A 19,595-nucleotide genomic window follows, 5' to 3' on the forward strand; every position below is an offset into this window, starting at 1 on the left:
GAGCCTCACCAGTGTCATCATGAAAAGAAAAGAAAATGTAAAAGGAAAAAGGCAAGAGCTGAGGTCAGGCTGAGCTAGTTGCTGCCAGAGTCACCATGGATGACTCTGCTTAGTGCTTAACTGTTTAAAAAAGCCTCTAAAAAAGCGCCCTCTACAGGAGGAGGCAGAAGAATAACATGCCTCATCTAGTCTGACTTTTTATGATCACTCGAGCAGAGTTAAGCAAGGGTTAAAAGCCGAAAAATTCCTGACGTAGACGAGGAATTTAGATAAGAAACTCTTGGATTGCTTTACTTATAAATGTGGTGGTCTTTCTGACTGTCTACGTGTTTGTAACTTGAAGTAGGAAATGATGGTCTGTTCTGTCAGTTAGTGACTTTAAATGTTGGACTTTGGCTGAAGAGTACTGTTGGCAGTCAAAGAGGAAAGCAAATATTATATTATTTGATTTTAATGTTGCATTTGGGATGGATGCAGCATTTAATAATATTCTATTGTTCTCCTGCTTTCATTAAATTGTTTTATTTTTCAAATAAATGGATATCAGAGAGCATGGTTGTTGGAGGATTGACTAGTGCAGGTTATGGAATGAATCAATCAATGCAATTTGTGGGATAAATCAATTTCCACTTGGCCATTGGAGAGCATCCAGCTTCCCTCAATATAACTATCTCCATAGATCTGTGAGAAGAAAGTAAAGCAGGATTCAATATGGAAAACTGTGGAGGAGAATACAAATGCCAAAATCAGTAAAATACCTGATACATATATACTTGGGATATTGTAGTTTTAATCAATAATCACGACAAAATATATATGAAGAGAATTTTCTCAAAACACCCTTAATAGGTGATGTCCATTTTATAGGAAAAAATAATCCCTGTGTGTGATTAAATGTTTAGGAACATGAAAAGTACAGTATCTTTGTCAGAAAAAAGAGTATGATAATGTTAATTGAAAGAGAAAATTACAAGGCACAAATACCTCATGCTGTGCCTTTCATGCAATGCTGTCAGTTTCTTCACTTTGATAAGAAATACAGAGCATGTGGTGTTACTAGCAGGTATTCCCACTGGTTGGATGCCTGATGGATTGGGCAGAAGCTTGCCTTGAGATGCTACCAGAAACTATGGAAAACAAAAGAAAGAAAGCAGGATGCATAGAAGTTGTTTGATAAATCTGCTGAAGTAAAAAAAATTCAACAACAAAACCTAGTTTATCCTATATTTGATTCACCAGACTTCCATTTTTCTTTAGGAAAAGTTTTCAATATTTCTTTGTTACTTGTACTTCCTGAAATCTTTTTAAGATTTACACTATGCTTTTCATAAATCTCTGACCTATGTACACTTTTCATGAGTTTACAATTGCCGAAATATTGTATTGCTGATTATCAATAATAGTATTAACATAAAATTCTAGAGATGCCAAAGAAAGTTGACAGGATCTACATATATTAAATCACAGATCATAATTTTGTTTGGAATATAGTCATTTGATGGACTTTACTCAGCCTAAAATGTGTAAGAAATAGATGGTAATATGTTTAAAGAAGACCACCACATATTGCTTCTCTACTATTTTTTTTTTTTTTTGGTTAATCCTGTTGAATTATTTTATTTGCTCAATTTATATTCTGACTTCCTGTTTAAAAGTTTAAGGCAGCTTATGACATAAAGGAAGCAAAACAGCTATAATAAAAAAGATTAAAAAGTATAAAAATAAACTCTGAATATGGCACCACCTATCTCCTGTCTACAATGCAGTCCTTTCAAGCAGTTCCAAGAAGATTCCACACCCATTTGCACCTCAGGTGATCCTAAGGTCACACACATAAATCCCCAAGTAGTCTCAACAGCTCTAAGAAAAAGTGCTAATCTGACTGCAAAGAAATATAATCTTTCCATTCCCATTCTCCCTTTGCTATCCTGTCAGAACTAATCCTTCCATTTCACCATCATCCAGCCAGAACTGATGAAGCTTCTTGGATGAGAAACAAAACATCATTTTTGCTTTCTTAAGGGAAAAAAAGCATAATCTAGTTGCCTTTTGAATGAAAAAGCACATTTGAAACAGTCTGCAGTATAGATAACAATAAGGTAAAATACAGAAATGAAATTGAATTAAATCAGGGTTTTTTTTTCTTTTGTAAAATAGGCAACAAGCATTGTAAATAAAGGTTTAGTTGTCTGTATTTTATTAATTAATTTAAAGCATTCGTAAATGCATTTATATTCTATGGATAATATTCATGTCAGGTTGAGAATAGTGTAAATTAAAAATAGTCAGATATATAATATAATATATAATAAACCAATAGGAAACTATAAGTAAATAACAGTTCAATTTCACAATTAAAATGGCAAGTCTGAAGCAAAGTAAAAGTTAAAACATATTGCATTTATTCTTTAAATATATAGTTACCCTTGGATTGAAAACAATGACCTTGTTTTCAATCCAGTTGTTATTAACTTATTTGCTTATATTAGATTTTTCTTATAAATTATATTGGCATATTAAAATTGTCCTTACTTTTTTTTTTGAGTGATTGTGAAATCATTATATAGTGATAGATTTTAAAAATTAGTCTTGTTCCAACTTTAACTTTAGCTACATTGATAAGTCATCAGAAGAGATGCTTTTGACCAGCACTTCTAATTACTTTGCTTTAATATGCTCTTTAGCCTTAATGAGCAGAATAAAATGTCCCTATTCTTATCTTAGTTTGTCAAAGCATCTCTTCAAAGATTTGGCTTTAGTATTTTATGTTTTCTCCCTTGATTGCTCCAAGTTCTGACTAAATCACTGATCAGTTAATAGTTCACATAATGGATCCCTCAAAATGTAAGTTGTTAATTATTTTTTCAGTACAATGGCAATTTAATGTACCTCAACAGAGCATTTTGGTAATACCTGAAATAGCTTTGGACCTAGTTTAGAACTCTGAGAATTATTTTTGCTTACATAGCACTAGGCTTTTGAGAATATTGTGCACTTTGAAGTCACTAATGGATAAAGCTTTATGGACATCTTGGGTAGAAACTTGTGTAATATTAGTTTCATTGGCAGGTAAGAAAACTGGCACATGTACAGGACAAGTGACTTTTAAAACAACTTCCCGTGTATTAGTAGTACTGCTGGGAAATCAAATCTTTTCAAGGCTGCTAGGAGAATGAAACAAAAACTGAGATGTATGCATCTCATAAATCTGTGCTTCTGCTGTACCATTCTAGCTGTATGAGAGTGTTCATCAAAGCAGGATCCAGGCACATGGGATATATTCCGTAGATTAAGATTTGCTTATTTGTTACACTACACTAAAAATGCAGCTCAAAGTTAGGATAAATCTTGCAAGATAATTGTTTTTTGAGTATATATGAATCACCTTTTTTCCAATAAATAAAGCAGCCACATCTTTTTCCAGATTCACACGATGGCTTCAGGAGTACCCCCTAGCCTGGAATGGAAACAGCTTAGAAGCATCTTCTGAGACAGTTCTATGAGCCTGAAGAAAGAGGCAACTGCTAAAACATTTGGAAAACAGGTGCTTTTTGCATGTCCTTGCATGTTTTTAAGCAGCTCTTTTAAGGAATTTCTCAAAACCTAGACTGTAATAAATAGAAACTTATCAGAAACCTATGTAGAATTCCTTCTTTCTGACATGAAACATGACATTTGGTTTCTTATTATGGTCCATTTGGTTTCTTAGTATGGTCCACATAAGGTTTCTTTGACCTGTTGTATATGTTAAATTTTGCAATTAGACCCTTGGTTATCATATAGATCTATTACTTTGATTCATGCTATATGTTTGTGGAACAGCATCCACGATATTTATAGCATTGTGCTGGGAATTTAGAAAATTCTTAGGAATGAACAGTACTGTAAAGCAAAACAAAGCAAAGCAAAGCAAAGGCCAGTGTCAATTGACTTTATACATTAAAAACATCATTTTCAGTCTATGAACCAGTAGTGAAACTGTTGAGAAAAACTTTCTATAATGCAATCATATGTAATTTCTATTTTCTTCAAAGACAATCCAACACTTTGAAAATATTACAATTCCAATGAAATATATCTTCCAAAATTAGCACATTAATGGACATAACCTGAAGGGCAGTGGACAACTAAATCCAAGAGAACATCTAGGTTCATCTAGATGAACATCTAGGCGCGAGTGATCGTGGGCGCACCTCGGTTCGCCCACATAACACCCATCCTCCGCGAGCTGCGCTGGCTACCTGTTGATCTCCGGGTGCGCTTCAAGGTCCTACTTACCACCCATAAAGCCCTTCATGGCAGTGGATCTGCGTACTTGAGAGACCGCCTCCTGCCAATTACCTCCCTGCGACCTATTCGATCGCACAGATTAGGCCTCCTCCGAGTTCCATCTGCCAGTCAGTGCCGACTGGCAACTACGTGGAGGAGAGCCTTTTCAGTAGTAGCTCCGACCCTCTGGAACGATCTCCCCGTGGAGATTCATACCCTCACCACCCTCCAGACCTTCCGCACAGCCCTCAAGACCTGGCTATCCCGTCAGGCCTGGGAATAAAGATCGTAACCTGCCCCCACCCGAATGATGAATGTTGTGTTTTATTTTTTACTTGCACTGTTTTCATGTTTATTGTTTTATTGTCTTGTACCCCCCCCTTCCCTGTAAATTGTAAGCCGCCCTGAGTCCCCTCAGGGAAAAGGGCGGCCTATAAATAATAAACTCATAACTCATTTTAAGAACAATGTTATCTCACCTGAATCTCAATCCCTTGATTTAGTGGTTACAGTAGTTTCTGTTTGGTTCAGATTTAGCTCCAATTTATGTAGTCATTTGGTCTGTTGCAGATGTCAAATAATGATTCAGAACTTGAGAAACATTTTGAGAGTTAGTGTAGAAAGAGACGAATATCCTTATTTAAAGAGGTGATATAGGTACAAATTACATAATCAAACTAGCATTAGTTTAAAGTGGGCTAATTTTTAAAATAGGTGTTATATGTTATGGGGCATTATTTATTAAATTTGCATTCAAGATTTTATTTTGAATTTAAAATTAATTATTGTATTGTCTCCAAATAACTATATTGGGATCATTCATACTGATGTTTTTTTCATAAGAGAAGTACTTCCTTTCAGTGTTCAATTAACAATATTTTGTGGGATATTTTGTGGTCCTCTAGGAGGATGAATTCAAAAAAGAATAGTGAACAATAAAGACCATTTACAACTTCAGAACCAATTTGATTATCAGTATTCAGAATGCTTATGATGCATAAATGTATTACACTGTATATATGTTGGCCTTTTTTAGGTATCCTGTTTCCCTGTAAATAAAACCTGCCCGGATAATAAGCCCAATTGGGCTTTTGAGTGCATGCGCTAAAATAAGCCGTCCCCTGAAAATATTGCAACACAGCAGCAGCCATGAGGTGACCATGCTTGCTGCCTCCTGCACCTCAAAAATAATAAGACATCCCTGAAAATAAGGCCAAGCGCTTATTTTGGGAGTCCAAAGAACTTGAAAATACAGTAGGTCAGGTTAGATAACACACAACACAAAGACTTCTGGAACTCTGCTTTATTCTTGGAGGTATAATAATAGAATCTTGCTAATTTGCCAAAATATTCTTTTACTTCATGTTATATGAAACGGAATCACCCTTGTGAAAAGTGTCTTTTGCAGGACTGAGTTGTTTCCTTAACATTTCTTACATTCCTTCTTCAAAATTATCTCCATGTTCCTCTGTAAAGTAAAGGTGTTATTTTTTTGAGAATACTTCTTCAGCTCTTATTGGACATAGATTGTTATGGTGTTTCTTTAGAGCTTTCTTTTTTATTTGTTCTTTCTTACGTTAGTTCTCAGCTGAATTCACATGTTGATGAATTCACACATTGCTGTAAACTATAATATGATTTGTTTACTATTGGTTTAATGCATTATGTGGGATCATCCACTATATTTCTAAACCACAGTTTATAAAAGTGTTATATATGAGCCAGGCCACTATGGCTTCTTCAACAAATTGTCCTTAAATAATTATGTTGGCATGATTGTAAACCCAGACTTTCTCTTTGCTCATGCTGCCATGTTCCTTATCTTTTGTTGACTCTGGCAAACATAAGCATTCTGAGAACTATGAGATTCTTCCCAGACATCTTGTTTGTTTTGTTTTTTTAGAAAAAGTGGCTATATTAATGATTGAAACTGGAAGTTGTAGAAATACCTAACTTTCTGCTAAAATATATTGACTTGGAGTAGCTAGTTCTGGCAAAATCTACATATTTTATATGACTCACATTAATAATAATTAGTGATCACTAATGATCTGCAGTAAGATGTTAGTTCACATACCCCATAATATTTGTATAATGTTCTGACTCTTACAGAATATATTAGTTGATTAGGCTAAAGGAAGACAATTGTTTCCAGGAAATGGTTTTTAATTACCATTCTTTTTGTGTGATTTTCTCCATTTCATAGAGAAGCAATTCAGTATTTGTGATGTACTCTATCATCATCATGGGAAAGGGGAATACATCTCAAGCTAAACTACCATCAACATTTGAATTTTTTTAATGTAATATTTGCTTTGTGGCTAATGTGGTGTAGTCTTAATGGATTATCTCCTAAGAGCTCCAGTCAGTGTATGATGTGCTTAGCATACATAGACAAAGGACAAAAGATCAATATTTATTCAGTTGATTGAAATCCAGAGATATTTATGGAAGTAGGACACCACAGTCTAACTATTTCCTCAACAGTTCTGGATTACTAATTGTAACAGCTGAAAATAGTTTAGAATTCATGTTGAATGAGGTGAGTATGTATATAGGCCCTAACAAGCTTTTGAGAAAGGAATTCCACAATGAAAATTAATTACGTCTTTATTTTCAGCAGATGCGTCTGTAAGATACTATTAAAATTAATCAAGGCTGAATTGTGAAGAGCCTATAGTAGATATTAAGTGAAGGATAATGACCAAGAAAAAATAATGTCCTTCTTTTCTACTCTATGCCAACTAATTTTATTTTCAACATCGATTTTGGATGTTGTTTTAAACAAATAGCCAAGATAAGCCACTAATAGACTTTTGTGATTTAAGGGTGTAGTGAAACGTTTAGTATTTTGAATGTAGCAAAACGTATATATTGATTGTTACTCTCCAGAACAAAGTTCATGGTCAAGAAATAGTAGGAAGCAAGATGCATAATGGTGGGAAAATGCATGAATTTAAGCTATTCATATACAAAGAAGAAAAAGCTCTTGATTAAGGGCATAAATCACCTTCTTAAAAAAGCCATACCTCTTTATTTTTTCACAAGAAAAAAACATATTTGAGTCAAGGGAGCACAAACAATGCCAGTTGGTTGGAACTGGCAAAAGTTATTCATGCTGTGGTTCCATCAGAGTTAAAGGTATGCTTTTATTGAGGCTGCCTTGGAAGAGTAACTGGAAATTGTTTTTCGTGCAAAATAATGGAGTATACCAGAGTAAAATTGTTGCATGGCACTGTGCTAATTTCATTTTTATATGTTTAAAGACCTGCATGAAACACTGATTATTTTTGATGCAATTTAATATATTCATTTTAAAACCCTCCACATTCACCTGTTATTATCATTATGATTCTGTGTAAAGACATTGTATTCTTCAGAAAAGATATTTTTAAACTGTTTTTCTCCTGCTCCGAGTTGTCCAGTCAAGATGAGAGTTATGAGGCTGCAGTTGAAGCCCTACCTGTTTTAACGTGCGTTCTATGACTGATATAAACAAAGGCAGAGATTCAATCACGCACATTTGGGCTGGTGACCTGATCCCTTTGTCAAAAAATTGCATGCATAGCCTTATGGAAGTTTATAGAGTGCTGTTGGGGGACCAAAAAACAGCCTGTTTTTTGCTCATCTCTGCCCTCCCCAGCCCCCAGGAGCTCTCTGAAAGCCTCTATAAGGCTGTGCACAGCCATTTTGGTGAAGAAGGCGGGGATTCGGGAGGCAAAAAATGCTGTATTTGATGCATAAGACGGACCCAGATTTTCAGATTTTCTTTTACTATTAAAAATACGGTATTTGTCAACCAGTCCAATGTGTGGGAACTTTATTGGTTCTTGTGTGCAAGAACCAATTAAAAAAACAAAACAAAAGAACAAACAAAATACAAAAAATAACTATATTTAAATATAATGCTTGGCTAAAATCAATCACTTCCATGAGAATAGAAACGTGACAGCAGATTGCAAAAATTGTCAATACACTTTAAACTTCTTTTTTTGCTCACAACAATGCAAGGTGTGCTAAGCCTTCAAATAGATTCAGTTTAAACAACCTTACTAACAGAAATACCAAGCAAAACTGTTCAAAAATGAACCCAGTCATATTTTCATGTACTTATTTATCCTGTAGACCCCGTGTACCAAAGTGATGTCTTTCACAAGATGCAATCTTGGTTTTAAAAGTTTTTCTGAGGCTGCACTAAGACACATAGGAAGGCCATTTACAGTATATCACAGAAGTTAGTACACCTCCTCACATTTTGTAAATATTTAAGTATATATTTTCATGTGACAACACTGAAGAAATGGCACTTGGCTACAATGTAAAGTAGTGAGTATACAGCTTGTATAACAGTGTAAATGTGCTGACCCCTCAAAATAACACAACACAAAGCCATTAATGTCTAAACTGCTGACAACAAAAGTGAGCACACCCCTAAGGGATAATGTCTAAATGGGGCTCAAAGTGTCAATATTTTGTATGGCACCATTATTTTGCAGCACTGTCTTAACGCTCTTGGGCATAGAGTTCACCAGAGCTTCACACGTTGCCACTGGAGTCATCTTCCACTCGTCCATGATGACATCACAGAGCTCCACCTTTCATTTCAGGATGCCCCACAGATGCTCAATAGGGTTTATGTTTGGAGATATGCTTGGCCAGTCCATCACCTTTAACTCAGCTTCTTTAGCAAGGCAGTGGTCATTTTGGAGGTGTTTGGGGTTATTATCATGTTGGAATATTGCCAAAATATGAGGTGGCATACTGTGATATACTGTATAGATTGGTAGCTATAGAGTGGATTAGAATGGTCCAGCCTGCAATATTTGATTTGCAAAAATGAAAAGAAAATTTGAAATAGCTTGAAGGCCATTTGACCTTAATACAGATGGCAGTTTTTTAAGCAAACTGATAAAAGCCATATTTTTTGTTATAGCTCCCTTTTATTTTCAAAATTCCGAAATCCAGAACCCAGTTCTCCTGTTAAAAAATCTGCAGTAGAATTGATAATGAACAGAAATGGAAGCTGACAACCTATTTTCATTTCCCTGGATGCTGTAAAAAGTCAATTGCCTAAATACATAAAGTAGTAAATTAGATTTTAAAAATTGTTTCTGCTTAATAACCCAAAGTGTTATTAGTAATACAGGTAAGGAAATTACTTAATAAAAAAGTCTGTGATTTTTAACCTTGGCAGTATCCCTTTTAATTAAGTCATAAGAAGTTCTCAGATGTAAGATATAATAAAAGTGCAGTATGTAACTTCTATTATTTATAACAAAATGCGAAAGGTCTACTGAAACCGATTTAAGTTTAGCAGCAGCCACAAGTCACATGTGCATTTTAAAAAAAATCTCTCTCTTTCCCTTTGTCTGTGTAGCAGTATCATACTAATATTCCCAACACTGTATCTGTTTTTTCTTTGAAGCTACATCAAATAATCCTAACTTGAGTCTTATATATAAAAAGGATCCTCATTATACATAGTGGATATATAGCAAATATATATGTCCCAGTCAAAAAGGACTACATGTAGGGTTGCATTCCCATTTTCCCTTTAAAAAATATTAGTGATCAAGGAAATAAATATTTCCTGTTTCCCTCCAGGCTTTGTTCCTACACCACCATAGGGAATTAGCAACCTTTCTCAATCTGGAACCCTTTGCAGGAAGGTTAACGTTTTGAGGACTTGAAACTTAAGCAATTTTAAGGATATTTATGAATGTTGTTCTTCCTGTAATTCACACTATTTTCACTTATCACTTAGTTTCATTTACTGTAGCAGGTACCAACCAGTGGTGAAATGCTACTGGTTCAGACCAGTTCGCCCAAACCAGTAGTAAAAAATGCTACCAGTTTTCCCGAACTGGTAATAAAAAATGCTACCGTTTTGGATGAACCAGTATTTCCGACGATCAGCTGTGACACGTGATTTATATTAGCTAGAATCTTTGGATTTCCTGCTTTCTAGCTAATATAAATCATGTGGCACAGCTGATCCCCCCGTTCTACTTACCTTTGCAGACTCGGAAGGCTTCAAAATGTTCCCCTTTTAGCGCTGTGCAGGCATACCTCATGGACACACAAAACATGCGCTCACTAGCAGATTCACCGAACTGATAGCAGACACACCAAACTGGTAGCAGAATTCAGAGGATTAAACTGCTTGTACCAACTAAGAACAACTACCATGATAATTTTTCAAGATGTAACATATGTGTGTCTGTTCATGTTCTTTGGGCTAGTTTGTTCTTTGGGCTAGAGGGGGACTGATAGAGTTGGATTATATATGTTTTTGAATCGGCCTGTTTTATATTGTTTTAAGTTGTTATCCTTAGTATACCTCTTGAAGTCAAAATGCATCCCTAATAATAATAATAATAATAATAATAATAATAATAATATAATATAATAATAATGCCTTGTTTTTACACTAGAAAGTGACATGAGTTAAATCACTTAAAATACAACACCAAGAGAACAGCATCTGAGAAGAATTGACGTGAAGAAATGGATTAGTTAGTTAATCTCCTATTGTTCTCTTTCAACTGATTTATTAATTCAAGTTACTTTCAAGGTCCCATATTTAGCCCATTCATAGAGATCTGAAAGCCAATCTGGGGGAAAAGTGAATTTCTTTGAGTTTCTCATTGTGTTGAAATTAATTTTATTTTATATAGTTTGTCAAACATGTAAAAGATAACAGGTATAAGTATAAACATAAATATGAACACAATAAATGAGTACGAATAAATGGCATGCTGGTGCACTTATGCACGCCCCTTACAGATCTCTTAGGAATGGGGTGAGGTCAACAATACAGTCTTAGGTTGAAATTATGGGGGTTTGGAGATATAATAACAGAGTCAGGTAGTGCATTCCAGGCATCTACCACTCTGTTGCTGAAGTCATATTTTCTGTTTATTAAATTAATGTTTAAATCGGTTTTCTTTTTTCTAGTTCTTTACAGCCATTTTCCTGACTTGCAATTCTATATTGTAAAATCAGTAAGGCACAGACCTTTTAAAAGCATTGTCGTACCGTTTGTTTATTTCTACTTTTTGATAATTTCTTTCTTTCATGGAGAAACATAAGCATAAATAATGGGGGTTGCTTTAAACATATTCCAGTTTGTGTTCTGTAGCCTCAGATGCCCTACAATCTGTAAATTACTTTTGAGAAGATACTAAGAAGTAATGATACAGCCCAGCAGCATATTAATCATATGAACATGCATCTAATGTTCAGCTCATAGATGGAGTGGGTTTTTGAATTGAGAAGTGCCAATCTGTTAATGTTAAGTAGTTGCTAAGCTGAAAACATTAAGTTCTCTTGTGACATCATTATACTGAATGAATAAATCCTTTGTCTTGGTTCTTAAGTAAGGCATCGTTGATAGTTAGAAGATATGCCTAGCTTTGACAATGCACTGATCAGCCTTTTCTGTTTTGGGCTAGTGGTCACACATATATTTGACATTAAAGCTAAGAAAAATATTTTTAAAAGGTTCTCAAAAAAGATTCATGAGTGCCTATGAATTATCTGTTTTTGGATTGTTAAAGCAGCCAATTCATTTGCAGACTTTAGATTTGCCACAGAATTGGTTTTCAGTTGTGTCTCATTCGTGTAGAGACAACAAAGGGCAGTTTCAAAGCAGTATCACAATCTTGTAAATATAAAGTTATTTATTGACTATTTATTCCTGCAAGGGTTCTGTAAGGTGCAAAGTGCAAATTTCATATGCTTTGCACATGCATTTTCATGGGAGTTCTAATTCATATTTTGCATTTCACTGGAAGAAAGTATTGGATCCATGATTAACTTAAAGACTCTTTTGGGACCACATTCCAGTCCTTTTGATTAACTTTTCTGCAATAGCAAATAAAACTTCGCCTTTTAGAGATCCTGTAACTTTTATTTTAATTCTAAAGTAGGAACTTGAAGGACAATTCAATATGGAGAGGTACTTAGCCTACCATTATTTTACAGATGTAGATTCACTTTCTATCAAACTATTTGTTGTACTGAAGGAAAAATATAACACACAGGTTCTTTTAAGTGGGAAAATAATATGTGAAGAAAGAATTCTACATTATTTTTAGACACTAGTCTAATCAGGTCTTTTCTTTTGCTTTTCATTATGGAATAGAAAGATAGACAATATAGTATCACTTGTGCATTAGAATAAAAATGGTGTATTCATTTGATCTTTGTTTGCTTCGTTTCCTACTCCAATGTAATTATTGAGCAGTGGGACCTGCTTTTGTTATAAGATAACTTTTCTAGTTAGAAAAATGTACAGTATGATTTTTGGTCTGAGATATTTCTTCATATATACCTAAAAGTATTCATTATTTAATATCTGGATTGTAGTTCAATAATGGCCATGGAAATAGGAAGGGATAAGATTCCTAGTAAAACACTCATCACCAACTACCTCTGCCAAAAAAAAAAAAAAACACCCTCCTTCTTGAACTTGGAGAACTACTGCTACCAAATAATAATAATATCAGTCAATTGCAAAAGGCAGTTTTACTTGGAACAGTTTATATCCTGTGACAATGCCATCAAACAACTTCTGCCTAACCCAGATCCTTGGGAAGGACTTGATAGTGGATAAAAAGGCCAAATGCAGTCTAAACACCTGGCTAATAATGCAGCCAGTGATAATATATTAAACTTTAATGCAATTGACTCTAGATGACTTTGGGCAACTCACAACAATCAAAGAAATTATGCAAAGACACGATATGATTTAATGGTCTAACAAAATGAAAGTAACTTTGTAGTCTTAAATTTTAATCTAGTAAAAGTGAATTTACTTTTTGTGGGACTACTTCAGGTTATGGAGCACCAAAGGAGGCTGTCTCCAATTAGGAACGTTCAGACTCAGCCCAAATCCAGTTGGTCTGTATTTTCATTATTTAATTTTAGAGCACTCCTATGCCGAGTATTAATAGCTTTGACTCAAAGTTCGCTTGAAAGCAATATTTTTTCTATAAATTGCCAAAATGCTCTAAAATATAAGTTCTGCTGCCCTCAGCCAGGGTGGGAAATTCCATTGTGGCTTCATGCCCATAGCAGGTAGAGTGGAATTTAACGAAGGAAACTGCTGTGTTTTTGTGTTTTTCTGTAAGTTTTTCCTTTAAAACCAAGAGCTGGGCAGGCTTCCCATTTGACCTGATATGACCCAAACAAATTGCTTCTTACATAAAAACAACTGCAGGCTTAGAGAATGTAAAAATGTGCACTGTATCTTTTTTTTTCTCCAACTCTGGGGAGGGAGGAACGGAAGCCCCCAAAATAGAAAAGCTCTGTGAATGATCAGCAAAGACTTACAGTTATCTCTCAAGTTTGATAAAGGAATTTAAAGCAGTTTTAGTGAAGCCCCAGGTTTTTTTGGAAGTTAGATTTGGTTACTCTTAAGTTTAATTTCATTTGCTTTTGTATGCTTGCTCTTCTATCACGCAAAGTTTAGTTTGAAAGGAAATGCTTTTCCTGGTGCTATGATACGTTCAGAAAGGGGGGAGGAGAAAATACAACTCTTTAAGGAGGAAGATACTTATATTATTCCGAAGCTAAAAAGGGAAGGGAATAAACTTAAGATGTTCTTCTAGTTTGGGATTCAGATGTAGAAAATTGATATTTTGATATCCATTGATATTGTATTCAGATATCCTGCCTTGGCACACATACTAAGATTTATTTTAAAATCAAGCAAAAAAGATGTAACGTGTTCTTCTGAAATGCTCCCTTTTATGGATTATTCTGATCACAAGTCCTATTTAAATTTTCTAAAGTGCTATGTTCCCCACCCCCATCTCCTTCTTTGCAGAACTGTCTGTTCTGAAGTTGGCACCTTCCACAAAGCAGCACACAAAAATTAAAGGCGAGGGAATAGAGAGGCTTTAATCTGCCTGGACAGCTAATGCAATGCATACTGAAGCTGAAATCTGCTGTGTGTAACAAATAAAATGAGTTTCAAGGTCTTGGCTTTGAAATGTGTACATAAATGTAAACTGAAGAATGTCTTTCTTTTTCTAGTTGTCCCCTTTTAATCAAGAACATTTTATCTGAGGTCTAAGTGAAGCTTTTATGTAAGTGTTTGTGTAACTTAGAATGATAGGTTGAAAGCATTGACAACAAAAATATTTCAACACTTGAAATACTTTAAAAAAAGTTTTCCTGAGGCCATCCCATCTGTACTGATATATGTAGATGGGTCGAAGCTCTCTCTTTGATTTCATAGTGCTTTTAAGGTAACTGAAAATAGTCAGGCAGCTATGATTTTCCTAACAAAATTAGATTTTGCCATGATCACAAATACCTCTGCTATGAACATTTTTTATAATATTAATTTATAATTACTTGAGGATGCGGTGGTTCAGTGGCTAAGACACTGAACTTGCCGATCAGAAGGTCGGCAGTTCAGCGGTTTGAATCCCTAGTGCCGTGTAATGGAGTGAGCTCCCGTTACTTGTCCCAGCTTCTGCCAACCTAGCAGTTCGAAAGCACGTAAAAAATGCAAGTAGAAAAATAGGGACCACTTTGGTGGGAAGGTAACAGTGCTCCATGTGTTTAGTCATGCCGGCCACAAGACCACGGAGACATCTTTGGACAGTGCTGGCTCTTTGGCTTAGAAATGGAGATGAGCACCACCCCTAGAACTGTAAACGATTAGCACACATGTGCGAGGGAACCTTTACCTTTTTATAATTACTTATTGACTTTCATATCAGAGCTAATACAAGTAATCTTTGGATAATGACTACTCATTGAACAATTATTTGAAGTTACACTGAATGAGTGGTGCTTAAGGATTGGTCGTCCAGGTTCCTGCTGTCCCAGTCCCCACCACCCCTGTGGTCAACATGATCATAATCCGGATGCTTGGCAATTGGCTGCAGCTTCTAACAGTTGCAATATCCCAAGGACACATGATTGCCATTTGCAACTTTCCTTACCAGTTTCCCACAGACAAAGCCGGTGTACAAGCTGATAGGGAACATTTTAAGTTGCTCCTAAGTCACTCCCATACCTGCCACTTTTTCTCTGAAAGAGTCTGGCTATGAAATATGCATCCCAGGAATCTTGCTTAGCCAGTGTATCTGCACTGAGCACCTCTCCATTCTCACTCCATAGTGAATGCATTACCCAGCTTTACTTGTACCAGTAGCCACCTGTACATTTCCTTCTCCCAGTGAGCAGCCATGTCCAAATGTCCTCACACTACATTGTGGTGACCATCTTGCATCTTACCACCCTCAGCAGCAGCCACCCTCAGCTGTGCTTATATAACACTTTGGTGACCAAGATACTCTCCTATACCTGGCAGCATCCACTCTCAGCTTGTTTACTTGATGCCACAGTCTCCATCAGTGCATTCTCCACCACCTGTATGCAGTACTACAACATCCACCTGCACACCTTGCCACAACCTGCAGCAGCCAATTCCACCTGGCTTCATGTATGTCGTGCTGCAGCCGCCGCCACTTACCTGTATTACAGTCTACTTGTAAGACATTCAGAACTTGCAACTTCCTGCTGGTTTCCCCATTGACTTTGCTTGTGGGAAGCCAGCAAGAGGTCATGAAGAGGTCCTTGCTTAACAACTCTTGATCCTTGCTTAATGCTAACAACAAAGATTATATATCATGAAATGAAAAAAAGTGGTGTAGGAACAAAGCATGAATATTAAATGAATAAATAATGCAAACACTAGGTATTCCTTGGATAAGGTCTAACTCAGAAGACCTTGCTGAGATTAGTAAAAAAAATACTTAACATAATAAAATAGAAATATTAATTTCTCCATGTTTATTGTTTGGTGAGAATAGAATGCATTATCTTTTTAAATTTATTTCTTTAACGTTAAATATATATTAATGTTTCTTTCCCTATTTTCTACTGTTGAATTGGGGGATGGATAATGTATTCCTCCAGACAGTACTAGTGAAAAATAACTGCACCTGGAACTATATGTGCATTATACACCCAGACACATATTCCTACACAAATATAGTTGCTGGTTTACTTGGCATCTCAATTAGGATGCTGTGCCTGATTATGTATGGATCAAGTATAGTCATAGATTTTATTGAATGTGCCTGGTTCCAAAGAGAATTAATATAGGACTGTTACAGTTCTCATTGCAAATGAACTTTCTTATATTCATACTTTTTCCCCCCAATCAAAATATGTATGGCTGCCCATCTCACAAATTGACTGTCAAATGTGGCTTACCGAAAAATATACATCTAGTCTGAATATCACCTTTCTGGCATAAAGCCATACTGCAGATTGTCATCCTTGTCTCCTTTCAATCAAAATTTTGCTAAACACCTTCCCAACAATACTTAAGAGATTAATGCTCCTACAGTTTTTACATGCAATTTTGTCACTTTTCTCTTTATAGAGGGCAACAGTGGATGCATTCTTCTAATTGTCAGGCGCAGCTGCAATTTTCCTAAACACATTAAACCAGTTGGGCGGGGGGGGGGGCATCTATAAGCAATCTGTGTCTATATTTATTTCTTCAGATATACCCTCTATATTTGAGCCTTACCATTTTTCAACATTCTCATACTATCATTATTTTTTTCTATTGCATTTGCAAGCAAAAGTGAATACACACTTGCCCATTTTTTTTCATTGAATCCTTAAGTGAGCAGGAGTGACATCCTGCTCCACATCCTTATTAAGTTAAAGACAATATATATCTGCAAATTTGCATAAATTTGCATTCAACCCCACCATATCATGTCAGCCAGGCAACTAAGGTCTTTATATAACACTTTTTCGGAGAAAAGGAAAATGAGAACCAGTTTGGTGTAATGGCTAAAGTACTAAACTAGCCACTGGGAAGATTCTGAATTCAAGGACAGAATCAACCAGGTGACTTTGGGCTAATCTCTATCTCTCAGCTCTAGGAAATAGACAATGGCAAGCCACTTCTGAAAATCTTGCTAAGAAAACCGCAGGGACTTGTCCTTGCAGTCTCCAAGAATAAGACACAATTGAATATAAGCAGAGGTGGGTTTCTATTGGTTCTCCCCGGTTCGGGCGAACCAGTAGTGGTAATTTGGCCTGGGTCACAGAACCGGCAGCGATCCAGGCTGGTCCTGTCCCCAAACCAATTCCCTGGTCTCTGCTGCCATTGCTGGCATTTCATTTAGTAGTTTTTCATATCCTTCGCACATACTCAGAACAATTTACAGTGAAATGTGCATACAGAAAGCGCCACATCTTCCTCTTAGTAGCAAACTAGACTGTAAAACAGAGACGACCAAAACCATCCACCTTAGAATGAAGCTGCTCAGGACCAGTCCAACACTGAATGTATCTGCACTGTGAGGAGGTTAACGCAAGCCGGTACCAACACTGGTAAGAACCCAGCCCTGAATATAAGGTTATACACCAAGTCACTAAGCGTAGCCATACCTGTGCCACAAACAGCATTCTTGCTGATAAGGACAGTAGCACAAATTTTGTCACACTTTGGCCTGTGTGCTACCAGTACAGCCAAAACCTAGTTTTATTCTCATGCTATTCTATGCAAGCCAAGATCTCCAATTAAAAATAAGAGACTACCTTGCAAGTCAGCATACTATTTCCTGCACCTAGACATTTGTATTACAGGAAGCCAATTCTAAATATATCTTCGAATTATTGGAATACTTGTTTTTGTGCTTAATTTATATTGTAGAGGCTTTCATCTTGTTGTTTTGGCTTCAAGATATATATTCATTCCCACCATGTATGGACAGAAAAAGCACTTCAGTGCTTAGGCCAGATTGCTATTTCAATATTTGCAAGCTAGAGTACCAAAATATTTCCAGGCATTAGATATAGCAGCTACTTTATAATATTACTTTTCAGAAGCCAAGTAACTTAAGATAATTAGTTATTTTTAATGACTACAAACCGAAGAAGTAAAAATAGTCTAAAGTAAAAACTTGCCTATGCTTAGTTATTTAATCATTTTGAAAAATTATAATATTTCACAGTGATTCAACCTCACATAACATTCATTGGAAATTTTAAGGAGAAAAATACCTACTTACATTCATCTAACAGTATTATCCATTGTAAATTCATGCCAGCAAGGAAGCATTATATTCATCCAATCAGCTAGCATTTGTCTCCTCCCAGGACATTTCAGATTTTTTTAGGACAGTTTCAATGGAATGCTGATGATACAGTAGAAATTGCACATTGCTTCAGGAATGATGAAAGCTCCCATTTCAGCTCTGTCCCTGAACAGAGAACAGTGTAAAGAAATTTAGGAGAAAGCTGATTAGCCATTTTGATTAAAATGTCTCCATTAGTATTTTATTTATTCAATATTCTGCCTCTCTATGTAAACAGGTTATCATGCAAACCCACAGATTAGTATTAAAATTTATTTTAAAATTAATAGCAAGTAAGTGCATCTTGGTTGCTTTTGGGAAGACAAATACTACTTTCCAGAGGATATCTTCCAAACTGTTGGACCAGCACTTTAGATGTCCATTTTTAAGTATCAGCTAAAGTATAAAAGTATGCTGAAATGGTTAAAATGAAATCAAATCAAAGTATGGATAACTTGTTAAATCTAACAGACTCAAGAAGGGTTAAAGTTGGCACCATAGCTAATGTGGATCCATTGACACTTAAATATGGAGCAGTCCCAAATTGAGAACTGGTAGATGCTCATCCTAAATTGTTTTCTTTTTAATTCTCAGCACCTTTGGATTTTTAGCCTTTTCACCTTCATCAATTTTTTTGCTCCCTTTTGCATGTTATGTGCTATTTATGGAAATATACCATCTTCTAATTTTTTTACCAATTTTATTTTGTGATGAACTCTGCTGGTTAGGTGAATGAAAAATACAATGTGTACATATTAATGAAAAGAGTGCCCCTATCTTGCAAAAAAAAAAAAAATCTGGGCCCCAACAAGAACTGGAAAAATCATGCCACCTGAACACACATTCTCTAACTTGGATAGCATAGAAATATTTCAATCAATCAATCAATCAATCAATGCTAGTCAACATAAAATCTAAAATAAGCTTTCAGTTTTAGCAATAAAGATTGCCAATTATTTCTAGCAGAGCTTTTCTTCTAAAATTAGGTCTAATTAGGAAGTTTCTGTATTCTATTTAGTGAATGTTGCCTAGCACATATATTTACATAAACTATTTAGAATAAGTAGATAATGTGTCTTACAATCTTTGGCTTTTCTCTGATGCTTTCTAATGTACTATGCTATCAAAAGAGTTCTCATATGATTTTGAGTATTTTGATCAATAGAAACATTAAAGTTGCACTTAAAACTTATATTATTG

At 35.5% G+C, this 19,595-nt stretch overlaps 1 protein-coding gene across 6 annotated transcripts in view; it reads left to right on the top strand.

Annotated features, from left to right (window-relative positions):
• The window catches only part of ZBTB20 (zinc finger and BTB domain containing 20), a 513,951-nt gene that overhangs the window by 262,799 nt on the left and 231,557 nt on the right, over positions 1–19,595 (top strand). For 5 of the 6 annotated variants that reach the window (XM_087721324.1, XM_087721325.1, XM_087721323.1 and 2 more), the window contains one exon: positions 3,425–3,544. The exons of the other annotated variant lie outside the window; for it this stretch is intronic. The gene's annotated coding sequence lies outside the window, so the exon portion shown is untranslated. The remainder of the gene's footprint in view (positions 1–3,424; positions 3,545–19,595) is intronic. 6 annotated transcript variants of the gene reach the window in all.

Source organism: Thamnophis sirtalis, unplaced genomic scaffold (assembly GCF_051295495.1).
Source record: "Thamnophis sirtalis isolate CommonGarterSnake01/CBP01778 unplaced genomic scaffold, rThaSir2_p1.2 scaffold_8, whole genome shotgun sequence".
NCBI classification, from domain to species: domain Eukaryota; kingdom Metazoa; phylum Chordata; class Lepidosauria; order Squamata; family Natricidae; genus Thamnophis; species Thamnophis sirtalis.